Here is a 17467-nt window from a genome sequence, read left to right on the forward strand (position 1 = left end):
TGAAACTATGACAAGATGTTCACCCACCGCATCTGCTTTTCCAAAAGCTTCTTCTGTGACAAGAAGTAGCGCAAACTCTGATGGTCTGTAAAGACAGTAAAATCCGCTCTGAGTAGGTAATGTCGCCACTGAGTAAGAGCATGGATAACCGCCAAAAGCTCTTTCTTATAAATCTGTGCTGTCATCTCCGGCCCAGAGAACAATCGGCTCTCGTAAGCAATGACATGGCCTTCTTGCATCAAGACCGCACCCAGACTACGACCACAAGCATCACAGTATACTTCAAATGACTTCTGCAAGTCCGGCAAAGTCAAATCTGGTCCTGTAGTCAATTTCTTGTTCAATGTTTGAAAGGCAGTCACCTCTGTGGATCCCCACGAGAAAGGGACTCCTTTTTGTATCAAGATATGCAAAGGGGAAGCAACCTGTGCAAACTTTCGTATGAACTGCCTGTAGTACGAACACATTCTTCAAATCGGGCCAATCACGTATAGTCTCTATCTTGGCCGAATCCACTTGCACTCCTGCTGCTGAGACAGTGTCCCAAAAAATCTCTGAAGCAGATGATCTCTGTGTTCTGCCTCATTCTTGGAGAAACAATGATATCATCAAAGAAAGTGCCAACAAATAGTCTGTACTCTTGAAAAATCCCGTCCATCATCCGGTTAAATGTTGCAGGAGCATTGGTTAAGCCAATAGGCATCACCAAAAACTCAAATAATCCAAAAAGTAGCCCGGAAGGTTGTCTTGTAGACGTCTCCCGTCGCGATTCGGATCTGATGATATCCACTCTTCAGATCAATCGTGCTAAAGCACGAGGATCCCTATCACATTTCGAGTATATCATCGATCCTAGGAATCGGAAATCTGTTCTTGATGGTGATTTTGTTGAGAGCTCTATAATCGATGCACATTCTCCAAGATCCATCTTTCTTCAAATCCAGCAACAGTGGAGAGCAATACGGTGAAGTACTAGGTTGGACAAGACCCTTTTCCAAGAGGTCTTTCACTTGGTTCATAACCTTTTCAGTCTGCACTCGGCTCACATGGTAAGGTCGCCGGTTCGGTGACGTGCTTCGAGGTATCGGGTCAATGGTCTGATCTTCAGGCCCTCTAAAAAGCAATCGGCTTGAGTGTGGAAAAAAATCTTGGCGTTCTTTTGATCAGGTCAAAACATATTCAACCTTTATCCATCGTTTAGTTTTCTCCCAAAAGAATGAGTAAAGAAACTGAAGTTCATCAAGTACAATTCTTTGAGCCCTTTATTTATCAAAGTCGCTTTCTCGGCCTGGTAGTTAACCACGGCGTAGTTCTTGTGGTACCAAGGGATCCTGAGTAGAACGTCACTCGCGTGCCCTGAACACCCCTGTCATTGCAAACGAAGTTTGCCAATGCTCGGTGTAATGGCCACATCCCATCCGGGTGCCAGTCGAACTACCACCGCCTGTGGCGTCAGTCTGTCGGGCGTAATTCCAAATCGAGCCGCCAATTCCCAGTGAAAAGAAGTTGGCCTTGGCTCCTTCAAAAGAGCTTCCTGATCCTTCACTTTGCCCCAAAAGGGGCAAAGTTTGTACTTTCATTCATTAAATTCGGTGGAGGTCCCACGCCATGTGGTACCAGTTCTGCTTTTCTATCTGCCTTTTCTGCCACGTTCCTCAGTTGCTCTCGAACTCTCAAGCCTGTCGTCATCTTTATCATTCTGTTCTTTCTATGCCTTTTTAGGGCACTTCGTGGAGATATGTCCATGTTCCCTACATCTAAAGCACTTCCCCTCTCTGATGAAGCGAGCTCTCTCCTCAGGAGTAAGCTTGGGTCGTGCATCCTTTTTCTCTGGATTGCCCTTTTTCTTTCTACTTTCATCCCGAGAAGTCTGTTCTGCTCCTTGTGTCATGACCTCATCTGTGGGGTACGTCAGACTGCCCGAGAGAATGGCAAAACCCCGCTCTGGCCAATTTCTCGTAGTCAATTTCTCTTTCAATGTCCGAAAGGCAGTCACCTCTGTGGGTCCCCATGAAAAAGGTACTCCTTTCTGTGTCAAGGTATGCAAAGGGGAAGCAACCTCTGCAAACTTTCGTATGAACCGCCTGTAGTACGAACACAGTCCCAAGAAGCTTCTAACTTCATGGACATTCCTCAAATCGGGCCAATCACGGATAGTCTCTATCTTGGCCGGGTTCATTTGCACTCCTGCTGTTGACACAATGTGTCCCAAAAAATGTATCTCTGGTAGGAAAAATTCACTTTTCTTAGCATTAATCACTAATGTGTGATCTCGTAATGCTTGAAAGACTTGAAGCAGATGATCTCTGTGTTCTGACTCATTCTGGAGAAAACAATGATGTCGTCAAAGAAAGTGCCAACAAATAGCCTGTACTCTCGAAAAATCCTGTCCATCATCCGGTTAAATGTCGCAGGAGCATTGGTTAAGCCAAAAGGCATCACCAAAAACTCAAATAACCCAAAAGTCGTCCGAAAAGCTGTCTTGTAGACATCTCCTGGCGCTATCCTGATCTGATGATATCCACTCTTCAAGTCAATCCTGCTAAAGCATGAGGATCCTTGTAACCTGTCGAGTATATCATCGATCCTAGGAATCAGAAATCTGTTCTTGGTGGTGATTTCGTTGAGAGTGCTATAATCGATGCACATTCTCCAAGATCCGTCTTTCTTCAAAACCAACAACACTGGAGAGCAATACAGTGAAGTACGAGGCTGGACAAGACCCTTTTCCAAGAGGTCTTTCACTGAGTTCATAATCTTTTCATTCTGTACTCGGCTCACACGATAAGGTGGCCGATTCGGTGGCGTGCTTCCAGATATCAGATCAATGGTATGATCTTCAGGCCCTCTCAAAAGCAATCGGCATGAGCGTGGAGAAAAAAAATCTTGGCGTTCTTTTCTTCAGGTCAAAACATATTCAACCTTTATCCATCGTTCAGTTCTCCCAAAAGAATGAGTAAGAAAACTGAAGTTCATCAAGTACAATCTCTAAGCCCTTCATTTATCAAAGTCGCTTTCTCGGCCCGGTAGTCAACCACGGCGTAGTTCTTGTGGTACCAAGGGATCCCGAGTAGAACGTCACTCGCGTGCCCTGAACACCCCTGTCATTGCAAACAAAGTTTGCCAATGCTCGGTGTAATGGCAACATCCCATCCGGGTGCCAGTCGAACTACCACCGCCTGTGGCGTCAGTCTGTCAGGCGTAGTTCCAAATCGAGCCGCCAATTCCAAGTGAAAAGAAGTTTGCCTTGGCTCCTTCAAAAGAGCTTCCTGATCCTTCACTTTGCCCCAAAAGTGGCAAACTTTGTACTTTCATTCATTAGATTCGGTGGAGGTCCCACGCCATGTGGTACCAGTTCTGGTTTTCTATCTGCCTTATCTGCCACATTCCTCAGCTGCTCTCGAACTCTCAGATCTGTCGTCGTCTTTATCATTCTGTTCTTTCTGTGCCTTATCAGGGCACTTTGCGGAAATATGTCCATGTTCCCCGCATCCAAAGCACTTCCCCTCTCTGATGAAGCGAGCTCTATCCTCAAGAGTAAGCTTGGGTCGTGCATCCTTTTTTTTCTCTGGGTTGCTCTTTTTCATTCTACTTTCATTCCGAGAAGTCTGTTCGGCTCGTTGTGTCATGGCCTCATCTGTGGGGTAGGTTAGACTGCTAGAGTGAATGGCAAAGCCCTGCTTCGCATGACTCATCAACTCCTGAACAGAAGCTGACTTATGTTCCAAGCAGTGATTTCGGATTTCTGTTGGTAGACCCAAGGTAAACCGCTCAATCTGTTCTCTGAACGAGATCTTCTTGAATGAAGAGGCGGGTAGAAAAGAGCTCCAGAATCTTTCACAATAAGAATTCACTGTATCGCTCTTGGTCATCCAGAGATGGTTCCAAGCAGCTCATATATCTCGCTCAAACTCTTGAGTCAACCAAGAAGAAATAAAAAGCCTCTTGAATTTCAGCCATGTAACTGGCACAGTCTTGCTTAATAGAAGCGTGGACCACCAAGTACGAGCATTCCCCTTAAAGTAAGAGGCAGCTCTCCGAATCTTGGAGTGCTCTGAATAGCGTCCTCCCGCGAAAGCGATGTCAAACTGCTGTATAAAAGACAAAGCCTTCGAAGCATCTGAATATCCAGAAAAGTATCAAACTTGATCGAGTGGCCACCTTCCTTAAACTCTCGGACTTTTTTGCTTTTATCTTCGAGAAAGTCATACTGGTTGGCTTTGTAAAAATTCTTCTTGTTCGCATAAAACTTTCCGTCATCGGAATCTGAGCTGTCTGTAGACGAGTCCTTAGTAGAACTGTCAGTCTCTGGGCGAGATTTAGCCTTCTTTGCCTTTCTCTTGCTCTTTCCAAAGCGTTGCTTCTTGCTTCGCTTTTTACCTTTTCTGTCTTCTTCGCTCGAATCCGAAGAGCTAGAAGAACTGTCAGAAGAAGAAGAAGAAGAACTGGGTAGGTCTTCAAACTCGACACGCTTCTTCAATTTCTTTGCCTTGTCAAATGTCGACCGACGACCCAAATATCCCGGGAAGTCAGTGCCTTTCTTCTGCTTTTTTCCGTGCTTTTTGGCTTTCTTTTGCATATCAAAAAGCTGAGCAATCCATGCATCAACCACGTTCTCCAGTTCCTTCTCCGTATATTTCTTGGAGGTAGAAGGTTTCAAGAGAGCGGGTTTCGGGAGTGGTGTTGTGGTTCTCTGCCACTCCATCTGTACCTCTTCCAAAGAGGTCTGGTTCATATATTTTGCCATCTTCGGATCCTTGGCAAAATGAGCATCATCTTTGTTGCATCGCCAATCAATTGACGACGCTCCATCTCTCTTTACTCCGCCCGATTAGGCCGAGGCGGGCCATACTCTCTGTCTGAATCTTCGTTGTGATCCCAGCCCGGATCTCCAGATGCAGAAGGAGTCGACTGATCATTGCCTGAAGCCATAGGTGCCGCGGAAAAAAATTTCGGGGATCGGATTTCCCGTAGAAGAGAAATCGGCCGTGCTCTGATACCACTGTAATAGACTTGGACACTCCAAGTCAAGAATCAACCGTGACAGCACCAAATAACCACTTCAAAACAATTCACAGATCACAATAGATTTGCATTGGCCCGGCGGAGTTCCGTGCCTAGAGATATTGGCCCCAAAGACTGGTGGCCCTTTTTGTATTTCTTTATGTATTAAATCAATGTCAAAGTACAAAGAGCGGTTAGGGTTTCACTCTCAGACTTTGCGTCCAGATGCTCTGCAGAGTGAGCCCTAGACCGTGTATATAAAGATTACAAGGGATGCCCAAGAGCAGAGCCCCAAAAGCTTCAAATCAAAAGCAATTGCTCTCTCTCTCTCTCACAGAGAGTCAAAACATGAAAGCAAAATCATTCTCTCTCTCTTTCTCATTTAAGTAGAGAAAAAGCGAAATTTGCATCGCTCATCATTTTCCAAAAAATAAAAAATAAATAAAAAATAAATTTCAGTCTCCGCTATTTCCGGAAATTAGGGTTTCTGGCAGAAATTAGGGTTTGCAGGAATTTTAGGGTTTCTGTTGTCCGCCACGTCATCACTTTGTGACAAAGTCAGTGCCTTTCTTCTGGTTTTCGCCGTGCTTTTTGGCTTTCTTTTGCGCTTCAAAAAGCTGAGCAATCTGTGCATCAATCACCTCTCGTAATTCGTTCTCTGAATACTGTTTGTGATCAGAAGGTTTCTTGAGAGCGGGTTTCAGGGGTGGTGTAGTGGTTTTCTACCACTGCGTATGCACTTCCTGAAAAGAAGTCTCGCTCATATATTTTGCCAATTTCGGATCCTTCGAAAACTCAGCATCATCTTTGTTGCATTGCCGATCAATTGACGATGCTTCATATCTCTTTGCTTCGCCTAAGTAGGCCGTGGTGGGCCATACTCTCTGCCTGAATCTTCGTTGTGATCCCTGTCCGCATGTCCAGATGCAGAGGGAGTCAACTGATCCTTGCGTGAAGCCATAGGTGCCGCAGAAAAAAAATTGGGTATCGGATTTCCCGTAGAAGAGAAATCGGCCATGCTCTGATACCACTGTAACAAACTTGGACACTCCAAGTCAAGAATCAATCGCGATAGCACCAAATAACCACTTCAAAACAATTCACAGATCACAATAGATTTGCATTGGCCCGGCGGAGTTCCGTGCCTAGAGATATTGGCCCCAAAGACTGGTGGCCCTTTTTGTATTTCTTTATGTATTAAATCAATGTCAAAGTACAAAGAGCGGTTAGGGTTTCACTCTCAGACTTTGCGTCCAGATGCTCTGCAGAGTGAGCCCTAGACCGTGTATATAAAGATTACAAGGGATGCCCAAAAGCAGAGCCCCAAAAGCTTTCAGTTCAAAAGCAGTTTCTCTCTCTCTCTCTCTCTCTCTCTCTCTCTCTCTCTCTCTCTCTCTCTCTCTCTCTCTCTCTCTCTCTCTCTCTCAATGAGAGCAAAATAAAGCAAAGAGGTAGCCCAAAAGCTGGGATTTGCGTCGCTCAAAAAAAAAAAAAGGTTTTTTTTTCTTTCTTTCTTTTTCTTTTTTTTCACCTCCGTGATTTCCGGAAATATCCGTACATTGCAGCCGCGTGGCATGGCTGCCTGCTTTTAGGGTTTCCAGCCATTTTAGGGTTTCAGCCAGCAGTTAGGATTAGGGTTTCCAGAAATTAGGGTTGTGACATCTGGGTACAAAAATACTACTACTATCAGAATCCATCCTCATCTGCACTCTGGATGTCGAGAGAGTATGGCTGAAATCCTCTGCTATAGTCTCCGTCGATGCTGTGATACTACTACTATCAGAATCCATCCTCATCTGCACTCTGGATGTCGAGAGAGTATGGCTGAAATCCTCTGCAATAGTCTCAGTAGATGCTGTGTAGCCCCTCTTCTCAATCGTGGCCGTCTGGATCTCCGTACCTCCAGTGCTCGATCGATGAGAGTGCCGGTAGTGGTTGAATGAGTGTGGGCTGAGCTCTGCAGTGATGACTGCTCCTCTGGCTGTCCCATATCTAGTGAAAAGAAATCTGTAATCTGTCTCTGGGACTGTCTCTCTCTAGCTCTCCCCAGTAAAGTGTTACTATATTTGTGTAACTCAAGTAGATATAGCCCAAGACATCTATGATCCTCATAACTCATGACCCTAGAGAAAGGACCGAAACCCTCTCTGAATAAGTAGTGGAAACGACCCTGAATCCCATAGTACACTGTGCAATGACATATGTAATGTAGCTCTGTCTCTGGCTCTAGCTGGCATAAGCGGCATATCCTGTTGTCTGCTGGTATCCCTCTGAATCTACCAGTCTCAATCTCCAGCTGATGTGAGGATGTGCGTATCTGACCAATGGCACACCGGAAACCATGAGACATATGTGTATCCATGTAGCTGGGTCGAATCACAAACCCATCTCCTGTGAGGTGGAGAAGATGCTCTCTATAGAAAGCCATCTTTGTGCCCAACTCCTGTGGCGGCTCTATCCAAGTCCTCTTGGTATCCAGTTGGATCAGGTCCGGACGAATGAGTCTAGTAATTTCCACCCGTGTAAGAGACATCGAGGGTGTCTGAAGAGATTACTAGAAAGGGGGCAGCCTGTCCATGGTGAAGCCATGCATCTGAAACCATGATGTCATTTATGCATTCCAACATACAAAAATTGCCTCATTTTGTGACATCCTACACAAGACCTGAGTATTTGCCTCGTATGATCCCTAAGTAGTTCCGATTGGAGCTGCGCCAAAGCCTCATATTCAGGGTATTTTTGTGACAGAGAAAAGCTATTACACCGTTATTGTAGCCCCAACCTCGACCTCTCACACCCGTCACCCTGTCATGTCGTGTGCTACAAATGTGGAGAGTAATTCCATTCTTGCCCCAAGAGTTGATGCTTCATCGCAAATGATCACCTGCAAGACACCAAAAAGATTCAAGAACGTGATTAAAAGCTGATTGAAAGTTGTTTGAGCAAAAGATGGAGTTATTAGAATAACGCAAGCACTTGGATGTTGGTCAACGAGCACTGGCAAGGCATCTTCGGTGCGACCATTTACTTGTTCATTTTTTATTTTTGATAATCTTGCCACCATGTTTGAGTCTTAGTTACTCAATCGTAACATTGAACTCATTGGATCCATACACGAGATTGCAGTCTTGTTTAAAATAATTGTGAATTCCAGTGTTTTTAACTAGACGGTCCAGGATTAAAGCGGCTCTCCTCTCCATTATATGCAAGTTGTTTGCCTTCAAAGTGATCGGCTCCATGCAGGCGAGGGTGGTTTGTGATTAGGGGTCGTTATTGGCAATCCCTTTACTACCTTGGGAGCTGATGTTCTATCAAAATTACTTACTTGTTATACCTAGAGAAGATTTTAGTAACAAAAAAGAAAAAATGATGTCACATGGAGAATTTATGGAGGACAACCAAAAAGCAAATTATCAAAGAAAATTATGGACATCTAGAAATATATCTATCTACAAGCACTTTTACAGTTATCATCTAGCAAGGAAATCTGTCAAATTTAGGTAGAGAGATATTAATGACTTTGGAGCTTCCTTTCTTTTGAACTAATGAATAGGTAGACACGGTCTCCAATTAGCCGTGAAAGTATGCATTTCAATGTCTCAAGGAAGTAGATGCCTGAAAATAGAAAGCTCTTGGAAGATGAATGGTGCAGATAGTTTCTTGATTATCATTTGTACTACAATAGGTATATCTAGGCAAGGATTCTTCTAGACGAGATACAATTGATGGACACAGGTTTAAATCTAAATTTGAGAAACAGAGTTTTTATGTGTACGTACAACTGATACTTTTTTGTTTGTTGTCTAAATTCAGATCCCTCCCCACAGTATCCACCAAGCACACACAGTTAGATACTAAGCTGACCTAGGAATTATTATCTGGGCTATAATCTAACATGAGGTATAAGCCATTATGCTAAACACTATCATAATTTTTTTAATTCTAAACTGAATTTAAGTTACATTTTCTTGTAGGAAGCAAGCCTCTGCGTTGTCAAGGAAGGACATCAGATGCTTCATATTTGTAAACCGCACCTGCCATATTTTCATTTTTACCAGCTTCTTCACCACCACCGAGGTCAAGAGATGCTCCACTGATGGATGGAGACAATACTTCTAGTGGCTATCACGTGTGCAAGAGGACCTCACAGCGACTTGCAATATCAAGGCCAATGGTCATGTTTGCTTGCTGAAAGGAGTCTCGTATTCTAATGCATGAGAGATCTCATAGATCTCTACATACCTCCGAATCACTTTCTATTGGTGTAAGTATCACTATTCAGCTATACCATGTTATATAGCAAACTTTACTGATTTTTTTTTTAACCAGAACAAAGACCAGACAAGATGGATAAGAAATATCTTGTTGGATGGAGCCATAAGCCACTCCATGAGGTGGTGATGCTTCTTAGGCAACAATGCATGGTTAGTAACTAGCATTTGTTGAGAGAGAGAGAGAGAGAGAGAGAGAGAGAGAGAGAAGAAGAAGAAGAAGAAAAAGAAGAGAGTTCTAACGTCGTAGGAAACTATCCCAAGAGACCTTATAGATCTAGCCGACGAGGAGTTGAACTCAAGACCTGTTATTCAAGAGGGGAATGGCATAACCAATCTACCACACTTGGGTGATAGAAGAAGAAGAAAAAGAAGAGAGTTTTAACGTCGTAGGAAACTATCCCAAGAGACCTAAAAGATCTAGCCGACGAGGAGATTGACCTATTATTCAAGAGGGAAATGGCATAACCAATCTACCACACTTGGGTGATAGAAAGGTTATACCATTTTCTACTTTTTATTAGCACACACATACACCCGAGAAGAAGGAAGAGAGAGAGAGAGAGAGAGAGAGAGAGAGAGAGAGAGAGAGAGAGAGATGATATGAAATGATATATTAACGTCTACAGAAGACCAAAGTGACCTATGAGACCAAAAAAGTTACAAGTGGTGAATCTAGTACAATGTCCGAGTACAACTTAAAAAAAAGGGAAGGGGGGGTGGGGGGGGATGAGAGCTGTGTACAATGGGTGGGATGATACAATGGGCGTTATAAAGATGGTAGGTAGATCAAGGGAGGGGGGAGGTCAAAGGAAATCCCTCATTGGTCAGTGGCGAATCTCATCAATATCCTCCATAGTCAGTACTCTGATTGGGCGCCTCGCATGTCGAGCTAGGGTGATCGGGATAATCTGTTGGAGCCTCCTCCGATAGTGTGAAGCCCCCCATGATCATGGTCATCTAGATCTCCCTAGCTCAATCGCCTGATCGATCAACGTACCTTTGGTGTGGGTGTGATCTGAAGCTGAACTCTGCTGTGGGGAGCATTCTTCTGGCTGCTCATTGTCTGGTGTAAGGAAATCTGTGATTTGCCTCTGAGACTGGCTCTCCCGTCACCTCCTCAGCAAGCTCTCCCTGTCTCTGCGTAGCTCGAGTTAAAACAGACCTAGGCATCTCTGGTCTGGGTATCTCATGACTCTAGAAAGTGGTCCAAAACCCTCTTTGAACAAGCAGTGAAAGTGGCCACGGATCTCATAGTACACAGGGCAGTGACATATGTAGTGCAGCTCTGTCTCTGGCTCAATTTGACATTAATGACATATCCTGGCCTCTGCTGGTACTCCACGAAATCTACCAGTCTCGATCTGAAGCTGATGCGAGGATGTGCGTATCTGGCCAATAGCACACGTATCCCTTGAGATAAGTGTGTATCCATGTATCCAGGCCTCGTCACAAATCCGTCCTCTGTGACACAAATCTGTCCTCCGTGAGTTGGAGAAGATGCTATCTATAGAAAGCCATCTTCGTTCCCAACTCCTGTATCAGCTATATCCATGTGCTCCTTGTATTTAGCTGAATCAGATCCTGACGTATGAGTCTAGTGATCTCTGTCCATGTGATAGATAGGGAGGGTGCATCCAAGGAGTACTGGAACGGGGGCAATCTGTTGAGCGGCCGTGGTGGCCCGCGGTGGTAAAGCGGCGCCGCCGCTCGCGAACAGTGACATGCTGACGTGGCAGCCCGCGTGGCGATGTGGTTCCCGCGCCCCTAAGGGCAAATGCTTTTTGAGAGAGAGATGGGGAGCACCAACGGTGCCGTCGGTGCCCCTCCTAAGAGGTGGGTCATGTGAGTGCTTGGAAGGCAAGTCAGAGCCGCAATTAGAGGATGTTTCACATGCAAAAGTAGTCTGAAAATAGCTTGTTTGACAGAAATAGAGAGGGGAAGTCTCATACGCCCATAGGGGCCCCGTTTTTGCAGTTTTTTGGACAGTTTTTCGGGAGATTTTTGACGAGAGCTCTTTGGGGAGTGAACGAAGAAGAAGCAAGGTTGTGGAGAGCGGGTGGAGTCGAAGAAGAACAAGCAAGTGTGTTTTGGAGAGCAGGAGTAGTCGAAGAAGAAGAAGTGTGTTTATTTGGCGAGGGAGAGGAACATGAAGGAGAGGAGAGGGAAGCGTCTAGCACGGAACTCAAGAGCAAAAGAGGTCTCTCTCTCTCTCTCTCTCTCTCTCTCTCTCTCTCTCTCTCTCTCGGGACCTTGAAGTAACAAAGGAGGCGGTTGTCAGGAAGCAGTGGACAGAAAGGAAAGGCAGATTTTTGATAAGCAAGCTTCTCGTTCGAGAAGCGTCTAGCACGAGATTCAAGAGCAAAGAAACAGTACAGGGTGGGTGTTCTGCTTGGCAATTACTGTAGCGCGGATAGTGTGTCGTGCTCTCTACAGTGGGTGCTCCTCAGTGCAATGTGCGTGACAATCTCACTCAAAACAGACTGAAAACAAAGGAACAAATAGACAACAACAAAGCTCACAGAGACACAACAGCAGACCACAACATATGACTCGACTATCTCAAAGAACTGATACAGACTCTGGCGTGGCAGCACACTCAGCTCCAGCCCAGGACTCACAGGTACAATGGGGTGTTGAGGCTCAGATGTGCAGGGATGGTGAAGCAGTGTTGTGTGTATAGACTCGCTACTCTAGACGACGACGCTGGACCATATATCTAGAAGATGATCCGATGACGCATACACAGACGTTGGCTGAAGGGCTCTGCTGCTCCCTACTGCTGAACGCCCCCCCCCCTGCTGCGCCATCGCTGCGCCCCCCCCCCGCTATCCTCGTGCTGCCCCCCGCCCTGCTTGCCCTCGCGCTGCCTCCCGTCCCCGCCTGCCCCTTCTCCCCCCGGCCCGCTGCCTCTTGTGATCCCACACTTTGCTCGCCTTTCTGCTCTCTCCCCCCCCCCCCCTCCCGTCTTCTTCTTTCCCGAAGATTCCTGCATTTGGCTTTGGAAGCACTTCTTCTTTGGACGTGCTCGGCATGCTCGGTTGCAGAGTCTCTTCACGTCCGCTCCTTCGCCACAGCAGTAGACACAGATGGAGGCTCCAGTTCCGCCAAAGAGGGACTCATCCGAAGCCCGCTCGTCCGACCGCGCTGAGCCCACCATTCGACTTGCTCTTTCGCCGACAGAGCAAGCGAGCCTAGCCGCAGAGGTAGAGCGCTTGCAGGCGACTTCTGTCATCTGCACGATTCTCAACACCCGACCTAGCAGAGGAGAGTTGCGTGACCTTCTCCAGGCCCGCCTTCTTGCAGAGGTGGGCAAGATCTTGGGCGTGCAGATACTCGGACGAGGTTACTATCAGAGCGAGGAGTTTGAGACCTCCGAGATGGCGTCCAAGGTCATCGCCATGAGTCCGTTGACCATCCGAGCAGCACGAGCCTACTTTCGACAGTGGAGACATGGTTTCGACCCTGCTTCGGATGTTCTAGTAGAGGAGGCAGACATCCCCATCTCCGTCTGCTTTCCGGGTTTGCGGAGGGTGTACTTACCACTTTTGTCCAGGATCGGCTCAGCCATTGGGACGGTCCTGGAGACACCTCGCACGGCAGCCTCAGTAGCTCCCAAGGCATTCCCTCAGTTCGCGTTTTGGTGAGAGACACTCACACGCTCCCGAAGGTTATTCTTCTGCCTCGGGTGAGTGGGGGTTGGTTTAGACAGAGTGTGGAGTATTCGGGCCTTCCGAACCAGTGCTTTGTATGTCGACAGATGGGCCATCTAGCGAAGGCCTGTCCATGGAGGAGGTCTCGACCTACACCATAGCCTCAGCCCCAGCCTACAAGGGCTGGCCAGCAGACACAGACGGAGACACAACGCACACATGCAGAGCCACCCTCTGAGCCTGGGGCTCCAGCAGATCAGGGATGGTAGCAGGTCCGTGGTCGACGACCACAGGGGCCATAGCGACAGCCTGGCACTCAGAGTGGTTCTCAGGCGCCTACTCAACAGCAGTGGGTTCCCACGGGGAACCGGTTTGGTCCTCTTGAGCAGGATGAGGTCCCTGCTCCAGCCCCCACCCCAGCTGCACCCTCGACAGCCCCTCCCCCCCAAGAGTTCCACCCTTCTTTCTCATCCTCCCCCCCGCCTCCTACTCCCGCCGCCTCTCCCCCCCCCCCCCCCCCCCCTCTACCTCTGCCGCTTCCCCCCGCCCATCTTCTCCACCGCTCCCCCCTGCTCCTTCTCCCCCCTCTCCCGCTTTAGTTCCACAGTCCACCCAGGGGGCAGGGCCTTCTCCGGCTGCTAGGAGATCTCTTCGCAGCGCCTTTGCCACGAGTCGCTTGGCGAGAGAGGGCCAGCCTTTCTTGCGGCCCCCTCTATAGGTACAGACGTCTCCCCTTGCAGCTATCTCTCGTGGTCTGACTAGCATTGACATCCGGCGTCGATGGGACTTCTTCGACTACAACTTCACTCGTTTTCTCAGCGACCCCTCAGCAGACCATGAGGAAGCCTGCTTCAGGGTCATGTTCTGTTCCTTGCAGCTAGGGGGACAGAGGCCTTGGACTCAGCAGTTGGCTTCTCTTTTCCCCTTTGCGGCAGGGACCAGACAGAGTGGACTCTCGACTCGGTGTTGGGATGGTTGTACACACAGGTCCTAGAGTTCTCTCACCACATGGGAGAACTAGAAGTTACAGACATGCTTCAGACTTTGTGGCCATTGGCCAAGTTTGCGGTGACACCTCCAGATTCAGCAGGATGTAGACACATTGTGGTTTACTTCTTTGCCGATACACAGTGCTTGCCATGCTATGTATACATTCATGAGGACTCCTGGACAGAGGAGGTTGCTTTATGTACGGCCCGCTCTGCTTGGGCTTGGGCCAGGCACTCGTTGCAGTCACGCCTATCTAGAGGAGGCTCAGATGCGGATTACTCCCCATCCAAGCCAGCCTCAAAGATAGCCCGTCTAGCTACTGCGGTAGCATCTATTCTCTCTCGCTCCCCAGGAGGATCGTCTCATGGAACGTGCAGGGACTAGGTGGGCCCCAGTTTCAGCGTCAGCGGCGTCGACTGCGTCAGGAGCTCCAGCGTTGCCTTGTGGGAGGAGAGATTGATCTCCTTATGCTTCAGGAGCACCATTTGTGTGAGAGCCGCATTAGACGTTGTGGTCAGCTCTTGCGTGGACGATATGATACTTTTTGGTCAGCTGCTTTTGGACCTGGAGGCATCCAGGGTGAGGTATGTATGACTATTGTGGACTCTTTGCAGGAGGCCATTGTGGGCAGAGGGATTATTGTGCCAGGAAGGGCTCAGTGGATTACTATGCAGGTTTAGGGTTGCCTAGTGGGCAGCAGAGTTTTGGTCACAGATAGTTGAGTCTGCCGCAGGCAGAACACTTGTGCATAGGAGGGGACTTCAACATGTTGGAGGACCCTTCTAACAGGATTGGTGGTAGCCTTGCTACTGTGCATGGAGTTGAGCTGGCAGCTTGGGAGAGGTTTTGTATGACTCTGAGGGTCTCAGATGTTTGGCAACACTCTGGTTTTGTGAGGCCCCGAGACAGCCTTGGCTTCTCTCGTTCGGACCGCAGAGTGGGAGGAGTGAATCTATCGCGGATAGATCGCTTCTACACTAGTGACCATTTCAGTGACCTTGGAGGGACAGTGGGCATTCTGGCAGGGACTTCCTTCTCGGACCATGCACCAGTGATCCTCATAGTGGCAGACAGGCAGAGGAGTGGGAGCACGATGCTTCGCATCCCAGAGAGGGTCTTGGTGGACTCAGCACTCAGAGAGCGGGTAGAGGCTCTCTGGACAGAGAGCTTGGACAGGCAAGATTCTCCTGTTGACAGAGTGGCCTCAGGCCTAGCTCAGATTAGTCGTTTCTTTCTCCAGGAGTCTCTGGCTTGTCGGGCTGCAGCGAGAGAGGAAAAGCAACGTCTTAGACGGGGCATTTCTTCATTACAGAGGATGCAGGAGCAGCATCCAGACAGTCCTTGGTTGGAGGAGCAGCTACAGCAGGCTCAACAGGAGCTTGTTAGCATAGAGGAGAGGCGACATGAGTTTGCTTTCCACCGACAAGCATCTCAGTGGACCCAGGTGGGCGACAGAGTGACTGGTGCTTTCTTTGAGGCAGTGGGACCTCGGCATTCGCATGTAAAGGTCAGTTAGTTGAGGAGTCCCGACGGGTTAGTTGCTTCTGAGCTCGAGAATATGCGTGCAGTTGCTACTGACTTTTACCGTGAGTTATTGGCTGCAGAGCCCTAGTCAGAGCGTCAGGATGCATGCAGGGAGCAAGTTTGGGCACAAATCCCTTGTCTTGTGACTGAGGAGATGCGTCAGAGGCTTGAGCTGCACTTCAGCTTGAGGAGCTGCATACGGCTCTTAGGGCCTTCCCCCGTGGTAGCTGTCCAGGTGAGGATGGGCTGACTCCTAGTTTTATCTTGGAGTACTGGGACCTGCTTGGCCCAGATCTCTGTAGTGCTTTTCAGTACATCTTGCACACAGGAGTGATGCCTGACAGCGCGAGTGAGGGCTTGATCTACCTCACTCCCAAGGAGGGTGGCTCCTTGGATGAGATTCGACAGTGGCGCCCCATCACCATCCTCAACTTAGCCTACAAAATTCTTGCCAAGGCTCTGAGTTTGAGGATTCAGCCACTTCTAGAGAGCCTTATACATGGGACTCAGACAGGTTTTGTCAAGGAGCGCAGTATCCTTGACAATATCTTTACTTTTTGGGAGGCTTCTACCCTAGCACGGCTCCGTGGTGAGGACCTAGTGATTCTTCTTCTCGATTTTGAGAAGGCATACGACAAAGTTGACTGGGACTTTCTAGAGGGCACTCTACGCAAGATGGGCTTCTCAAATGCTTGGATCATAGGGGTGTCAGCTTTGTACAGACAGGCTCACAGTCAGGTACTTTTGGGAGGAGGTAGAGGTGATCGCTTCATGCTCACACGTTCGGTCAGACAGGGTTTCCCTCTTACCCTCTTCCTCTTTCTGTTCTATGTGGAGGCGATGAGCAGGTTTTTGGTGTCGCAGCAGGTTGGTCTACGGGGCTTAGCACTCCCTATTCGGGGAGATGAGCTACTGGACGTTGAGTTTGCCGACGACTCAGCCTTGTACTTAGATGGCCAGGAGGCCAATCTTCACAGGTGTGAGCAGGCTCTAGAGACCTTCTGTTGTGCATTAGGCGCACTGATCAACTGGAGAAAGACTGTGGCTTTTTCGGTTGGTAGTGCTCTTGTGCCCGATTGGATGCCAGGAGAGGGTTTTAGGTGGATTCCCCCAGGGACTGCAGTCCGGTACTTGGGCTGTCAGGTTGGTTTGGACTTGTCTCCCAAGCAGCAGATTGCTCCTGTTCTCTTGTCTATCAGGAGAAAGTTGTTACATTGGAGCTCAGGATGACTTTCTTTGGCTGGCAGAGTAGTAGTGGCCAACTAGGTGTTGTTAGCGACTATGTGGTACATCACTTCTTGTTGGATCTTCTTGAGTTCTTGTATCAGCCAGGTAGAGCGGCTGATCAGGAACTTCCTTTGGTCAGGACATGACACTCAGATAGCCCGAGCCAAAGTGGCTTGGCAGGTCATCACTCTTCCTTGTTCACAGGGAGGGCTTGGGATCATTGACCCAGCACAACAGAGCAGAGCCCTTCTTGGGAAGTTCATCGTCAGAGGACTTCTTCGAGGTGAGGAGCTCTAGAACGAGTTCTTGCTACAGCGGCTTCACGCTAGGGTGCCTCAGGCATGAGGCCCCTGGCAACCTTCGACCAGATGCATCTTCACAGAGATGCGCAGAGTTGGTTTGAGTAGGCGACTGGAGGACCGCTTCGCTGTGAGTTTGCTTCGATCTTGGGAGCTCTTGCGGCGAGGCCTAGAGCAGAGACAACCTACTTGTACGGAGGAGCGCTTACGGCAGCCCCTTGTCTGGAACCCCATGGTTAGCACTCAGAGAGGTCACTTGGTTGGTAGTCGGCCTCATGTTTCCTGGGGTCCCATGGCAGCGGGTCCAGCGCGCTCTCTAGGTGACTGGTTAGAGTTCACATGCTTGTCAAAGGAGGTGCAGGGGTTCCAGCTCTACAGGGCATGAGAGGGGTGCAGAGCATGTGCCACGACATCTCAGAGGCAGTTCAAGCTGAGTGGCTTACGCCTCTCGAACCAGTAGCACCCATGTGGATGGGAGCCTTCACACAATTGGAGGTTC

The 17467-nt window shown here is 48.4% G+C and overlaps 1 protein-coding gene and 1 long non-coding RNA gene across 5 annotated transcripts in view; both read left to right on the forward strand.

Annotated features, from left to right (window-relative positions):
• Positions 1 to 9113, forward strand: part of LOC147426474 (uncharacterized) — a 200302-nt gene extending 191189 nt beyond the window's left edge. For 2 of the 3 annotated variants that reach the window (XM_086498111.1, XM_086498113.1), the window contains exon 19: positions 8979 to 9113. The gene's annotated coding sequence lies outside the window, so the exon portion shown is untranslated. Of the gene's footprint in view, positions 1 to 8817; positions 8906 to 8978 lie in introns of those variants that run through there. The other variant, XM_086498112.1, reaches the window with a different exon arrangement.
• Positions 9114 to 9127: 14 nt separating this feature from the next.
• Positions 9128 to 17467, forward strand: part of LOC147426475 (uncharacterized) — a 32378-nt gene continuing 24038 nt past the window's right edge. For both annotated transcript variants that reach the window (XR_015186293.1, XR_015186294.1), the window contains exon 1: positions 9128 to 9268. This is a non-coding gene — a long non-coding RNA (uncharacterized LOC147426475). The remainder of the gene's footprint in view (positions 9269 to 17467) is intronic.

The sequence above is a fragment of the Adiantum capillus-veneris genome, chromosome 24 (assembly GCF_014529385.1).
Source record: "Adiantum capillus-veneris isolate H3 chromosome 24, ASM1452938v2, whole genome shotgun sequence".
Taxonomy (NCBI): domain Eukaryota; kingdom Viridiplantae; phylum Streptophyta; class Polypodiopsida; order Polypodiales; family Pteridaceae; genus Adiantum; species Adiantum capillus-veneris.